The 13560-nt window shown below is 38.7% G+C and overlaps 1 protein-coding gene across 5 annotated transcripts in view; it reads left to right on the forward strand.

Annotated features, from left to right (window-relative positions):
• Positions 1 to 13560, forward strand: part of SMIM14 (small integral membrane protein 14) — a 59547-nt gene that overhangs the window by 33971 nt on the left and 12016 nt on the right. The gene's annotated exons all lie outside the window — the stretch shown is intronic.

The following is a 13560-nucleotide window of genomic DNA, read 5'->3' on the forward strand; positions in this document are numbered from 1 at the left end:
CTGGCCAAAGGGATATTCCATATCATGTAATGTCATGCCCAGTATGTGAACTGGGAGGAGCTGGCCAGGGGAGGGAGGCAGCAATCGCGGCTCGGGGACCGGCAGCGTCAGTCGGCAGGAGGTGAGTGGTTGTATCGCTTGTGGTTTTCATTTTTTCCCTTTCCTTTTTTATTATATTATCGTTATTGTTGTTATCATTATTATTACTATCATTTTTTAATTTTAATTATTAAACTGTTCTTACCTCAACCCACAAGGTTTTTTTTTTGCTTTTGCTCTTCCAATTCTCTCCCCCATCTCAGAGGGGTGGGGGGAGTGAGCGAGCGGCTGCGTGGTGTTTAGTTGCCAACTGTGGCTGAACCATGACAACCCTGAGCATAAAATCTGAGTTTCCATACTTTCTTGATCTTGGAGTGCATTGTTACACTATCTTGTCTGGTGTGCCGGGGAAGAACCTAAAGCCTGGCAGATGTTCTATCTGTGTGTGCTCTCAGGGAGCTCGGCTGACCCTGTTTCCCAGAATCATACTGCTCGGAGTGAGCAGAGTTCACCATGCATGTCCATAACGTAGCAGTGTAGAACCTGTGCCATCATGTTCTCACATCATGCCCCTGGGCCTGTGCACACCAAATGCCTCCTCAAAAACACACAGTCCATACTGGGAGCCCAAAGACCGCAGACCAGCTCTCTCAGTGGGAGGGCAACATCAGTGGCTGCAGCAGAAGGCAAAATGATCCCCCACAAGGACAAGAGGAAATGACCAGCACTTGACATCTCACAGGCCACCAGATCCTTGGGCTAAGCATTAAAGCTGGAGTTGCCAAACAGCCCAGATCCATGTAGTGGCCAGCTGCACTGAAGTCCAAAATTACACCAGATAAACAGACCATGTCTGCTCAGCCAATTCCATGTGCTTTATGGGCCTGATGTCATTTCCCTTTGGTAGTTTCCAAGTGTGGTACAGCCAGTGCTCTCTTGAGTCTCACAAGTCATTGGAGGTTGACTGACCTTATTGCTGAACAGGCAACAGGCTTGTTTGGGGAATGGAGGTGCAAGAAGTGCAAGGGTTGTGTGCCCGTTTGCTGGTGTTATCAGAATTATTCAGGGTGGAAGGGACTTCAGGAGGCCATCTAGGCTGACCTTGTGCTCGAAGCAGGGTTGACAGTGTATTCAGACTAGGTCATTCAGGGCTTTTATTCAAGCCAAGTCTTGAAAACCTTTAAGGAAGCAATTCTGCAGCCTCCTGGGGCAACGAGTTCCAATATTTGACAGTCCTTGTGGTAGAGAATTTTCTCCATCCACAGTTTCAGTTGAATGTATTGTACCCTCTGCCGTACAGCGCTGTGAAGAGCCTGTCTCTGTCCTCTCAGTAACCTCCTCCTCTGGGCTGAACAAACCAGCTCCTTCAGCCTCTCCTTACAGGGCAAGTGCTTCACCCCGGTGACGCTCTGCTGAATTCACTTCAGTCTGTAAACATGTCTTGTGTAGGGGAGCCTGAGACTGGATGCAGTATTCCAGATATGGGTTTAAAGTGCTGAGTACAGGGGTGTAATCGCATCCTTCAAGTCTACTTACACACTGTTTAAAGGTCAATGCTGTTGGCACAAGAGCATAGAAAGTTGAGGCTTCTGTGGAGAACAGTTGTCTCTTCTGTGGAGCCTTTACATCAGGGCCCAGCCATCCTAGCTCATGCTTTCCAGGTAGAGGCATGACTTCAAAATATTCTGAGCTCTCCCTGCTATTCCCATGTGGATGCTCATACACGTGTTCCTTCCCAAGAAGGATTTTCTTCTTGTGTTCAACATGTTTGTGCCATATCCCACAGTTGTGTTGATTCCAGACACATGCTACGGTGGCGACAAAGGAACCCCCAGGAACAAGCTTCAGGAAGTTGGGTTGGAGAAAGGAGGATGTGTGTTGGCTGCTTCTTCCTCTGACACTTGTCAGATGCAAATCTGAACCAGTATGGTTCAGGCTTTCAACCCCCATTCAGCATTTTTTATCTTTTCCTTTTTTGCTAGAAGATACTGACAGGCAATGGTGCCAGCCAGCCAGTTCTCTTTACGTTGTGGCTAGAGGATTCTAGTTCTAAGTTGTGTCCAAAATCGGAAGTGTCACAAAGGTCTGTGAGATTTTGTTCCTGGACTGCTCCATGCAGTGTAAGGTGGGTGCAGACGGATCATCTGGAGCTACCTTAGTTCTGCGTTGTGAATGTAAACAGAGCACATCATAGGTGCGCCCTCTTGGGCAGTCACCAAGACCAGTCTGATGGTGTTCCCATGTAGTTGCTCAGTGTCCAGCTTCCAAAAAGGTCATACTAATTAGTACTTGAAACTGTGAGGAGTAAGGGGAAACACCAGATTTCATCTGTGCTAAAAGGCAAAACAGATGCTCCTAAATATTTATAAGAGCAAATCACTAGATTCAGCAGAATCTAGAAAGGCAAAGTGTCAAAAGTCTCAGTCAGCAGCGAGTCTATCCTCAAGTAACCTGTTACATGATTTTAGCAGGAGGCTTGCTAGACTTTTATTATTGCATCTGTAGCTTTTAGACTTCAGTAAGAGTTTGCTTTCTAAGCTGCTGTTTTGTCACTCAATCTTACACAACATAAGCAAACAGGAATTTTACTATTTGTTTTAAAAGGAACCCTTGGACATCGGTTCTCAAAGTTGCTGAACCACACAAATCTCAAGGGAGATGGGATGCCTACTATGTCTAAAAGCTGGATCCTCAAAACTGTTACTCCAAAACCACTGTGATACAAGAAAGATAGGCAATCCGTAGTTGTTCAGCCTGTAGGAGGAAAAAAATATCCAAACATGCTATATACCCAGAATGGTTCCCTATACCTACTGAATTGGTGATTCTTTTTAACCTAGATAGGTATAAAACACTCCAGAGCACATTTGAGTGGTGTTATAGCTGGGAGTACTTGTCGAGATTTTGGAGCAAGTTGTGTAACAGGGTGGTTGTAATTATCTCCTGACTGAGCATTGTAAATCCGGAAATTCAGAGTTAAGATAAAATTTAACAGAATAACTATGTAATTATAAGAGATGTCCAGGTGTGGAAATATACTTTTAGGATTCTTCAGTCCAGTAATGACATTGTGCAAAAAACCTGTCACTGATGTAGACTTTAATAATTTGCATTTGCGTTAAAGTTAACTAATTTTTACAGACTAATTTGTTTATACCTATATAAAAAAACACTGATAAGAATTAAGGTTTCTGCTAAGAAGAAGGCATGATGTATTCAGTCATGACTGTTACATGGAGAGTTAGAAACATGTACTCAAACAGACAGATTTCTGTTAAGAGTTAACTGTATGGGAAATTTGAGTGACGCTGCTATGCCAAGGGCAGAAGGAGGTAAAAAAGTTTGAGTACAACCTGAAGTTTTTGTTTTAATTCCCAAAGTGTTAAATTTAATTTCTAATTTAATCGGTGTGTTTACTTCGAAATTCTTAGGATATGTATTTGGTGTTTAAAGTACAATTTGTGGATGAGTACATTATATTTTTTATATATAGCATATAGTTTAAATCTCTACTTGAAATGCAGACCTCACTTCATCTTGTGATTGCAATTAATGCTTATACAATGAAAAAAAGCTATTGTCATTTCAACTCTTCTTCCTCTCTGCTATTAGAAACATCACAGAAAATTGCAAACAAGAAACTTGTTTGTTTTTAGAAAGCCTAACTCTTACTAAGCTATGTGGTTTGATTATTTTACTGTCTTTCATTTTGCTTGATTAAGCAGGGGTTTGTTTTGTTGAGTTTTTTCTTCTTAATTCATAATACCATGAAGATTTTATAGACAGTGGATTGTACATCTCTAATGCGCATAATACTTTAAAAAGATTTTTTGCTGGTTATTAAGTTAACTGTGAGATACTGTTGACACCCACTGTTCTTTTTTATATATATATATATACACACACACACACACTCTTCAGTGGCATTGAATTCTCTTATGCTGAATATTCTGTAATTTTCCTGAAGTGGATTTTTCAGGGGTCTCCTTGGTGTCAAAATATGATAATTTCGCACATGGTAAGCTTCTGTAGTATGGCCACTGTAAATAATATGCAAATACTATTCTTTCAAAATATTTGTAGGAAACAATAGAAATCTGAATTCTTTGGCTGTGACTTCATAAATATCATTTCTAGTATGTAATACCCATGGCCACATCTGTTATGATTTGGTGGTGCTGTGTAACAATTTGACGCTTGTATTTTGGGCTCACTGTTTACTCTATGGGTACAGAAGATAGTTGGGCCATAAGAGGGAGGAAGCATAGAAGAAAAACATCACAAGACTTTCCATCCTCTGCAGATACAAAAGAGTTGTCAAAAGACAATGACAGGTCTGTTAGCTTGTATGATCTTATCTCCTGTTCAGTCTCCTCCATCTGCAAAACTTGTTTTGAGAAGAAGAGCCAAAGTTCAAGAGCGAAGAACAACAAACAATATCAAGTACTTTAATAGGGGGGACTCTGTCAGACAAGGGCCAGTTGTTTGAAAGAGTCACAGCGAAGGACATGCTATGGTATCCAGAGGAAGTGGTTCTGTCTTAGCTGTGGCAGAAGATAGCAAATCTCCATATAGGAATGATTTTGTATTTAAACCTTTTTATTTCCCTTGTTTTTTGCATCTCTGGTAAAATAAAAATCTGATTGCACTGTTACTTCTCCAGACTTTGATGCTCTTTGAGTAAGCATGGCTGGTCCTTAGAGTATCTTAGAGCAAGGCTCAGTTCAAGTCTGAAAACTAGACTGAAAACACAGTGTATGTGGTAGTGGTGGATAATTATACAGACAGCGTCTTCCATGAAGCCTGAGACCTGTGTGTGACTACTTAGAGTGCCCAGAAATGTCAAAGCAAGCCAGCAACACACATAACTTTGTACGATGTCGAAGTCCTTTTTTTTTCCTTCTAATACAGTATTATTTGCTTTACAGAAGAATTCTCTGATACTAGTTTCTATGAAAATGAGCAATATGTTCTTTCACCCAAAGCATTTCTAACTCTGTAATGCAAAAGGACCCATTTTGATGAACTGCCAGCAGTTCTACTGTAGAGATTTGATGGCCTTACAGACCTCTGTGGGAATTACAACCTTGTGTTTTGTTCTTCTGTAGCTAACTGCAAAGTAATGGCCCATGTCTAGTTATGTTGCTATACCAGAAGGCTTGAATGTCTCAAAAACTCTGGGGGATACAAAGCCAATCATTCTGTATTTTAATCTCTTGTATTTTGAGGTGTCACTAGATTTTTATAGCAGAAGTTGCAAATTCTTAAACTATTTCAACTCATTTGGTTCAAACACACTTTTCTCAACCAAGTTTCCACATAATTCTCTTGGCCACGTCCTTTTAGAGTCTTACTGTTATAAACTGGCATAGGCTGAAACAGTATCCAGCATAGCCATGAATCTTGGCTGAGGGAGACCTTGTGCAAACAGCACAGGATAAACACAGATGACTAAAATAGATCTGCGTTGTGTGCTGCAAATGGTTGAAGAGCTCTCAAGATGTCAGCACAGCTAAGCCTGACTTAAATGGTCCCTCAGGCAACCAGCAAAAGTGAGTTACCCTACTGACGTGGCCTTCTACTCAAAGCACAGCAGAACTATAACAAATACATTTGTAATAATTTAAAGTGACCTCCTAAGTATGGAGGTTGCCCTGGAGCCTTTTTACGCATGTTCCATGGCCTTTCCCTTCTAATTTTTTTTAATAGCAGTTGTTACTGCTTCTAGTCTATAGCCCTTCTTAGCCAACCACCCCAAGAGCAGGAAATTACATTTTGCTCTCACTTGCCTTTTTTTTTTTTCAGACCTGTGCCTTCAATTCCCAATTTCTTGGCATTCAACCTGTTCAAAAAGGACGTTTCCCAACAGCTGAACCGTAGGTTGCTCATTAGGACAAAGAAGCTATCATCCTTCTGAGATTCAGGGGAAAGCATTTGATGCACCTTCCAAAGCACTGGGCCAAAAGAACGAAATACAAGGCTGGAGTGGCAGGGTGCGAGCCTGCTTCTGAGTGCTCTTGCTCCACTGACTTCCATTTCCCTGCCTTCACTGGGTGCTCAAGGTGCTGGTGTCCCACAGGTTAAGGCCCCAAAACTGTACTGCAGAATTCATGCACTGCTGATGCTTTTCAAGCTAGTTCAAAATCAATCAGTTTAATCAACTAGTTCAAAATCAATCAGTTTAAATTGAGACTATTTTCTAGACAGGTAAGTGGATTTAAAAAAAACCAAAAAGTAATTAAAAATAATGGCCACTTGGGTCTCTGTCCCATGGAGACCATTTTTTCCTATAAGGGGTTAGGTATCAGGACTTAACTAAAAGTTGAAGGTGCCTGTCATTCTTTGCATTTCCCATTCCTGAGCTTTGTAGTATGCTGGTATCTGCTGCTTCTTAACCAGTATTTATATATATATAAAAAACCCCAAACAACAACAAAAATGTTAAAAAATCTCAGTCATGTATCATGACCACATCAAAGCATGCATAGTATGACAGTATTGCAAGCAGTGTAGAAAATTATGCACTGAAAATTCTGTCAGCTTGATATTCCAGAAGTAATTAATAGCTATAACCTGTCTTATGAATGGCTGAGCTATGAGTGATGATCAGAGCTGTGTTGTAGCCATCTCATTTGAGGAAAAAGGAGAAGATTGTGCTTTTTTCTCTCAGGCCACATGTGGATGTAATCAACACTTAGAGAAAACTGTACTTATCTGTTGGAACGCCTAGTTCTAAACCTTTTCCTCAAGGCTGTCTACGTGGGAGTATCCTTTTCATTTGCTAATATGCATAATTTTGCAGAAGATACTCAACTGTTTCTGTTTTTGTATTTTAGATACAAGTTTGCTAATGCCCTATTGGGACATCCGTGTATGTTCATGAATGTTTTCAGATGCCTCTGTAGTAATACTGTGTAATATCATATCTCATCCATTTGTTGTCTAGCATTTCTCAGCAGAGGTGCTGTGAGCTCCTTGTAATGATCCTGATTACCACACTGCTTCATTTTCTTTTCCCTGACTCTCCCTGTTCTGCTAATTCATTCTGCTTTGCATTCACTAAAAGTAGGATGCCAGTGATATACCAGGTCCTCAAGGGCAGCAAAATCAAAATGAAGTGCCAATAAATGTCATGCAATTGTAGGAAAATGAGGGAAGTGTGGAAAAGGAGGATCTATATGATGCTGAGGTGAAACAGCAATCCCAGGAGAAGTGAGAAAATAAAGGGAAGAATGAGTTCTTGTCTGAATCAGAGCTCCTGTTTGCACAGTGGTCCCTCTGCTGCATCTTCGTCCAAAATTTCATGTCTTTCAGTATGCAAGTTAATAACGTTCTCCCCCTGTCATAACTGGCTGATGGTTCTGGGTTGTAAGAGTTGATCTGTAATCTAGGAATATTATTTTGAAAGGTACCAACCATCCTTCTCTCTCATTTGCCATGGGAGAGAAAATTACTTGTCACCTCACAGGACCAAACTCCATATTTTTATCACAGACTGTTAGTCTGTCCTTGTATGAACTATCATGTATTTTATTTTAATTCTGCATATTGAGAAAATGTAGGGGTGTGGGAGGCAGTGTTCACTTTTTCCTTGTTTGTTCCTCTAAGAGAAGCTAATGTAGTTTAAGAGACAATTTAATTCCACAAGTATGCCCTTCTTTTCCCCTTATTTCTCTCTTAATTTTCTTGGCCAGCTTGTAGCAGAATTATTCATGTAGGTGTCATTTTTTGTATCTTTAAATCTGTACTCTACGGATAATGCTATGATTCAATTTGCAACCTGGCTTCTATTCAGGACTGGCCTATACTACCACAGCAATTTATTTATCATGTTGTTTACTAGATCGTTTATATACTTTGGACAGAACAGATGCGGCTGCCCACAAAGCTTAAACAGTGATTTCATTACCCAGAAGCATGAGATTGCAGTCGGGAGTATGCCATGGTCTTGTCATCTTCTGGCATCATTGGAGAGAAAAAGCAGAGCTTACAACTGGTCTTAATGGCAAAAAAAGTTATTTTCACAAGGGATTATATTTTGCCCTTGTAATCGCATAAAATTTTCTATTAACAGACTTTATTATTCCATTTTAAATTTACTTTTATTCATGTGATAAATGACCATATCAAGTTAGTTATTTATCCTTGCTTTCCTACTTATCTGTCCTTTTCATTGTCACCATTATCTGTTTCTGCTCTCTTATCTTTGTACCTAATTTATCTGTTTCTTTCACACATTTCTCTGGGGTTTCTTCCATCACAATTTTTTGTATGGAGGTCTCTTCCTGACCTGGCTCATGAACTTGCTAATTTTTCATTCATGTCTTTTCTGAGGACTTTCTGCTTTGAGCTGTCTCAAAAGTTACTCGAAAAGGCAATTATTTTAATTATCCCTACATAATAATTTTTCATCTCATCTTTCATGAACACTAGACTTCATTGATTATTGCACTGTGTTCCTGCCACTACTCCTGTTCTTGTTTTGTTACCTCTTTATTATATCATTTCTGGAGTTGGAAAGTGGTTTTGGACAGAGATTATGCCATTATTTCTTCTGAAAAATGACAAACTGGTGGGCTGTCTGATCATTTGTATCTCCCTGATACTTGTATGCTTTGTCTTTTTTTTTTAAAACTCTTAAATAATACACTTAACTCTTAAAAAGAAAAAAGTGTCCATACTGTATAGGATCTCTTAATCTTTTTTCAGGCAAGATGCTACTGACTTTAATAAAAAAAAGAAATTTGTCTGAGCAGAGATTGCAGGACCACTCTCAGGGTTTGTGAAACTGTTGAACTCTGGGGTAGCAAATTTTGAAAACTCATCTGAAAAGTTTCAGACAACTCCTCTGAAGAGGAAGGAAGGGAATTGACACAAGAATGAGCTACTGTGAAGGCAGGCAGACATCTGAATTTTGTTCTTCACAGTAGCTATCTGTGATGAGCAGTAAATGCAAAGTAGCTTAACTTCTTTCATGGGAAGACTGAAATGATCCCAGTGGCTGAGGTCACTGTATTGGAAAAACAAGTTCTCTGTTTAGCTTGATGAAGTTGTTTCACTGGGCTTACTATTTCACTTGGACTTCAGTAATTTTGTGGAGCAGCTAACATGCAGTAAAAGTTTACGCCCTGTTTTCCCCTCACAGTGTCATGTTTGTGTGCCCACAGTAGGTCTGCACATGGAAAAACAGAGACTTTACTTAATATAGTCACTTCACAAAACAGTTTCCAAAGGCCAGTAGTGGTGTCCTGTTACTGTAACTGTTCACGTTTTGTTCACAGCTGAGGATTGTGAAAAGTGGTGGCTCTCACTGCTAAAAACTGTGCAGCCTCCTATCAGAACATGGCATCTGTTGCAAGAGTAGCAGCAGGACACAGGCAGGTTTCAGGTATGCCTGATGGGTAGATGCTGTTGATTTACAAGATGGCATGTTAAAACTGTGCTTTCTATCTAGTGTCAGAGGCACAAGATCTAAACACGGTTGTGTTAGCGAAAACTGGGGCTAAAAGCTATGTCTTTTGAGAAAAAAAATGAAAGGAAGAGCTATTTCAAATTTTAACTGGCAGACATTTTAAATGTGCTCTTTTTATTTTTGTGATGCAAAATTTGAGTGTGACAGGGAAAGAGTGAGGAAAAGCCCTTGTCTCTTTTACCAGTAGAAGTAACTCGGTTTCTTTTTTTTCTCAGCACCGTGTTGGGTTTACATTCAAAATGTGTCAGTAAGTGGACACTGGTTTGCTGTAATTCAGCCACTGGTGCCTCCCAGTTCCAAGAACTTATAAGAGGCTTAATAGAAATCAAATACTCATATTGACCAATAGTTCTTGTGGTATGGGGATTATTAATTTAAATTATTTTAACTTAAGCTGTTCAAGATTTTAAATGTACTTGGACGGAATTAAAGTTCACAGTTGTATTTTAAATAATGTGCATTTATAATTAGTATTTTTGCTTGTATTACCCGCAAGTTTGCACTGTATTAAAACTGAAAATTTTGGAGCCTTTTTAGGTCCCTTTTAGCATTCGTACTGTTTATGATTTGTGTTTACTTCATTTTGGACAATAAGAGGTTAATTAGTTCATTTTTTTGGCTCATACTAAGTCTTTTATTGTATTTGGATGTTAATCTGCACAGAGAACGTTAAAAATCAGATATAATCCTCTTCATTGAAATGGAAGAAAATTTATATAAATATTTAGTTTGGTAACATTTTTAATTCTCTTCTTTTGTTGAACAAGCCCTGACATTTCACTCACCTAATTTCTGTCTTCTTTTTAAGGGCCTGTTCCAGAGTATACTGAAAAACACAAAAAGGCTGTTGCTGACTTTAGCATGTGTCAGATCAGGCAGTCAACTCTTAATCTTCCATTAAATTCATATTTTTGACAACACAAGGATCTCTGAAATATTAATAAAACCAAAATCACCATTAATAATATTGCCTTTAAGTATGTAAAAGTTAACGTATTCTAAGAATTACTTTCTATACAGATTTTTCTCATCAACTCTGTATTGTTTCCAGTCTCAAAAACGTTGAATGTATTTGAAAAGTCTTTTTGAGGGTTTATTGAGAAGAGGAAAGGTCTGGTTCAACTTTTTACTACTATTCCACAAACTTTCATCCAAACTCCCCCTCCACATTGGAAAAGAAAATCTGAATACCAAGGACTGTTTATTTCCAGTCCCTGATAATTGCTTTTTCTTCAATTATCTGGTGAATCAAATGTCTACACTGCATTTTTACCAACAGTTGCGATGTCCCTTACGGGCGTAGTTGTCAAGGGAGAGCTAATTGATAGGAGTATTCTTGTTTCAGCAGAAGGCATTACCATTCCCAGCCATGCAACTTATGTAAGCATTTCATACACTTGCCAGAATTGTTTCTTGTCTTTTGACTAATTGAGTGACCGCAAGGTATCAGATTTGTATTGTGTTACAGAGTTAGGAACTAGTTCACCTGAGTGAATGGAGAAAAACCTGTTTTTACTGCTGCTTGTTTTTCATCATCTTCCATGTTTCATCCCAAGAGAACAATACGCAGCCTGTCACTGAACTTAAAAACAGATTTGTTACCTGGCTCCCTGGCTTACAGAGCCCTCCTAGAGCTTGTGGATTACTAAGGGTTTGCATGTGCTTGTAGTCAGGAGGGGAAATGAGCACAAGAAGATATCTGAGTATGTTTTTTATCATGTGATCTATGGCTTCTTAAAACCTATTTGAGTCTATGGGTGTTCCTGTTCTGACCAAATCTTCTCCAGCACAAGTAGTTTTTATGAGAAATTTTCATTTACGTTTATGAGAATTTTTTCATTTTACTTGGAATTGTTGAGAAATATTTCTAAGAAATATTTGTGTTGCTGGGTATGAATGTAGCAGAGACTATTAAGTGTAGTATTTTTAGGTGGGATCTTTAAATCTGCATGATTATATGATTATGTACAGTTTTCAATTTAGAGGAATTTCATACAAATTATACAAAACGCAGTTTTGTAATACTTTTATAACTGTTTCACAACATAATTTGAGGTTTCTAAACCTACCTTGTACAGTTAGTTTCTGAATCCCCATAAAAAATGGAATATTTGTTGTCCAAGCCCTCTGGAAAGCACAGCCCCATTATCAGACAAGGTAGAGGTGGCTCTGTACTTTGTAAAGGTTCTTCTGTACATTGTTTCTCCATATTTAAGCAGACTTTTTTCCATATTGACAGGATATAATCTAATATAAGAGCATTTTTTCAGCAGAGATCTGTAGAGCAACTCCTAAAGGTATTTTTCTGATGACTGTTTGCTTACTGTAGTATTTCTATCATTGGTGTTTCCAGCAGTACTTTTCACTCTCAACTCTTGGAGCCTGTCCTGACTTTTAAGAAGTCACCAAGGATGCCTGTAGGATAAAACTCAGTATCTGCATGCACCCTCTGGGCACACAAAATCTCTGGGATTTAATACTTACTGTGTCTTAATCAGGTGGCCTCCTACATCAACAGGCATTTCCAGACAGTGTGTAGGCTTTTCATGAAGAAATGGTCAAGGTCATGGTGAATAAAAAACCATGGTGTGGTCATGGTCACCACTGAGACAGCTCTTTGAGAAAGGCATGGCTGTAGCCAGAATATCTTCATGTTGGTTTTAAACAAGCTTCTCTGGTGGTTAGCGTATTGATGTCAGTCAAAGCTGGAGCTCCATCATTTCTTTTTGTGGGAACAGTGGAAGCCCGTCTAGTAGGCAGGTAGGTGAAGGAACAGGATGTTAACAGCAACAAAAAGTACATGCACCGTTTTTTGAGATGGCTTTTATAGAAACATTAATTGCATGGTTTAAAAAAAGTTGTATTTGGACAGAGCATGATGTATTTGGATGGGAGATAACTAATATTGTGGCTAGAACACCCAAAGGCAGTGTTACCTATCTGGGCAAACTAGATAGGCGGTATGAGTACTAGCCATCCTGGGGACAGAGGGATAATGAGGTGCTATATGCTTGTTGACCTGTACGATGTTTCTGATCATATACATGTTACCCATTTTAATTCTGGGCATCATTCTGTGTTGAAGAATACCTGTAAACTGTGTTTTACAGAGCAGGGTTTATAAATTAAGCCCCCTCCAGAATTAAACCCTTATACAAACAGAAGATAATTATGTTGCTGACCTCTCCAAAATGTGTGTATAGTGATATCCATTTTTCCCAGTTCAGGAATCTCTTGGTGTCAGATATTCCAAATTGGTACTATTGCTAACGTAAAACCTCCCCTTTGAGAACAATTTCCAAAGTTTGAAAATAAAATGAGCTTTTACTTTTATATAAGAAGGGCAGGAAATATGCATAGTTTGATAGATTTTTTTTTTTTTTTTTAAATAAGGTGAGTAGGAGCCTTTTGTTTGAATTTCCCGTGCTGTTGTTTTTAATTATAGAAATTGCTGAAAGGTTAAATCCAGCCTTCCCAGCGCTTCCTAAGGAACTTCTTTGTAGTCTCAGTAAATTTGCTAGCAGATCTTAATATATTCATGAAAGAATGAATGTGGTCAATCTCCAATTACATTTTTTTTCTTTCTCAAAGGCATCAGTCGTTGAAAATCATTATGATAAAGGAAGGAGCTTAAACTTTTCCAAATGTCATCCTCCTTCTGTTGCTCATCTGTTTCCTTGATGTGCTTTGCATAATATTATGAGTACATACAGGAAATCAGTTACGCCAATACAAGGGGAAATGCGGTTTGTAGAAATTATTCACTTATATCTTTCATAAGGAACATCACCTCTTCTTCTCTTTTACATTTGTATGTTTATACTGATAATAAACAGATTAGCCTGTTGTGACAAGAAGTGTTGGGATTTGTGATGCTACTGTGACATAAAACTTGTCAAAAAGCAAATGTCTATTCTAACCAAGGCATTGATTGTAACAATTCTGTCTTTTTAACTTTTATTGTTAATCCATGTAGTTTACCTAAGCAGAGGATAGAACCTGTTTTGCTAATACAGCAGATTAAATGCCATCTGTTTAACCTCTCTGTG

Source organism: Phalacrocorax aristotelis, chromosome 4 (assembly GCF_949628215.1).
Source record: "Phalacrocorax aristotelis chromosome 4, bGulAri2.1, whole genome shotgun sequence".
Lineage (NCBI taxonomy): Eukaryota > Metazoa > Chordata > Aves > Suliformes > Phalacrocoracidae > Phalacrocorax > Phalacrocorax aristotelis.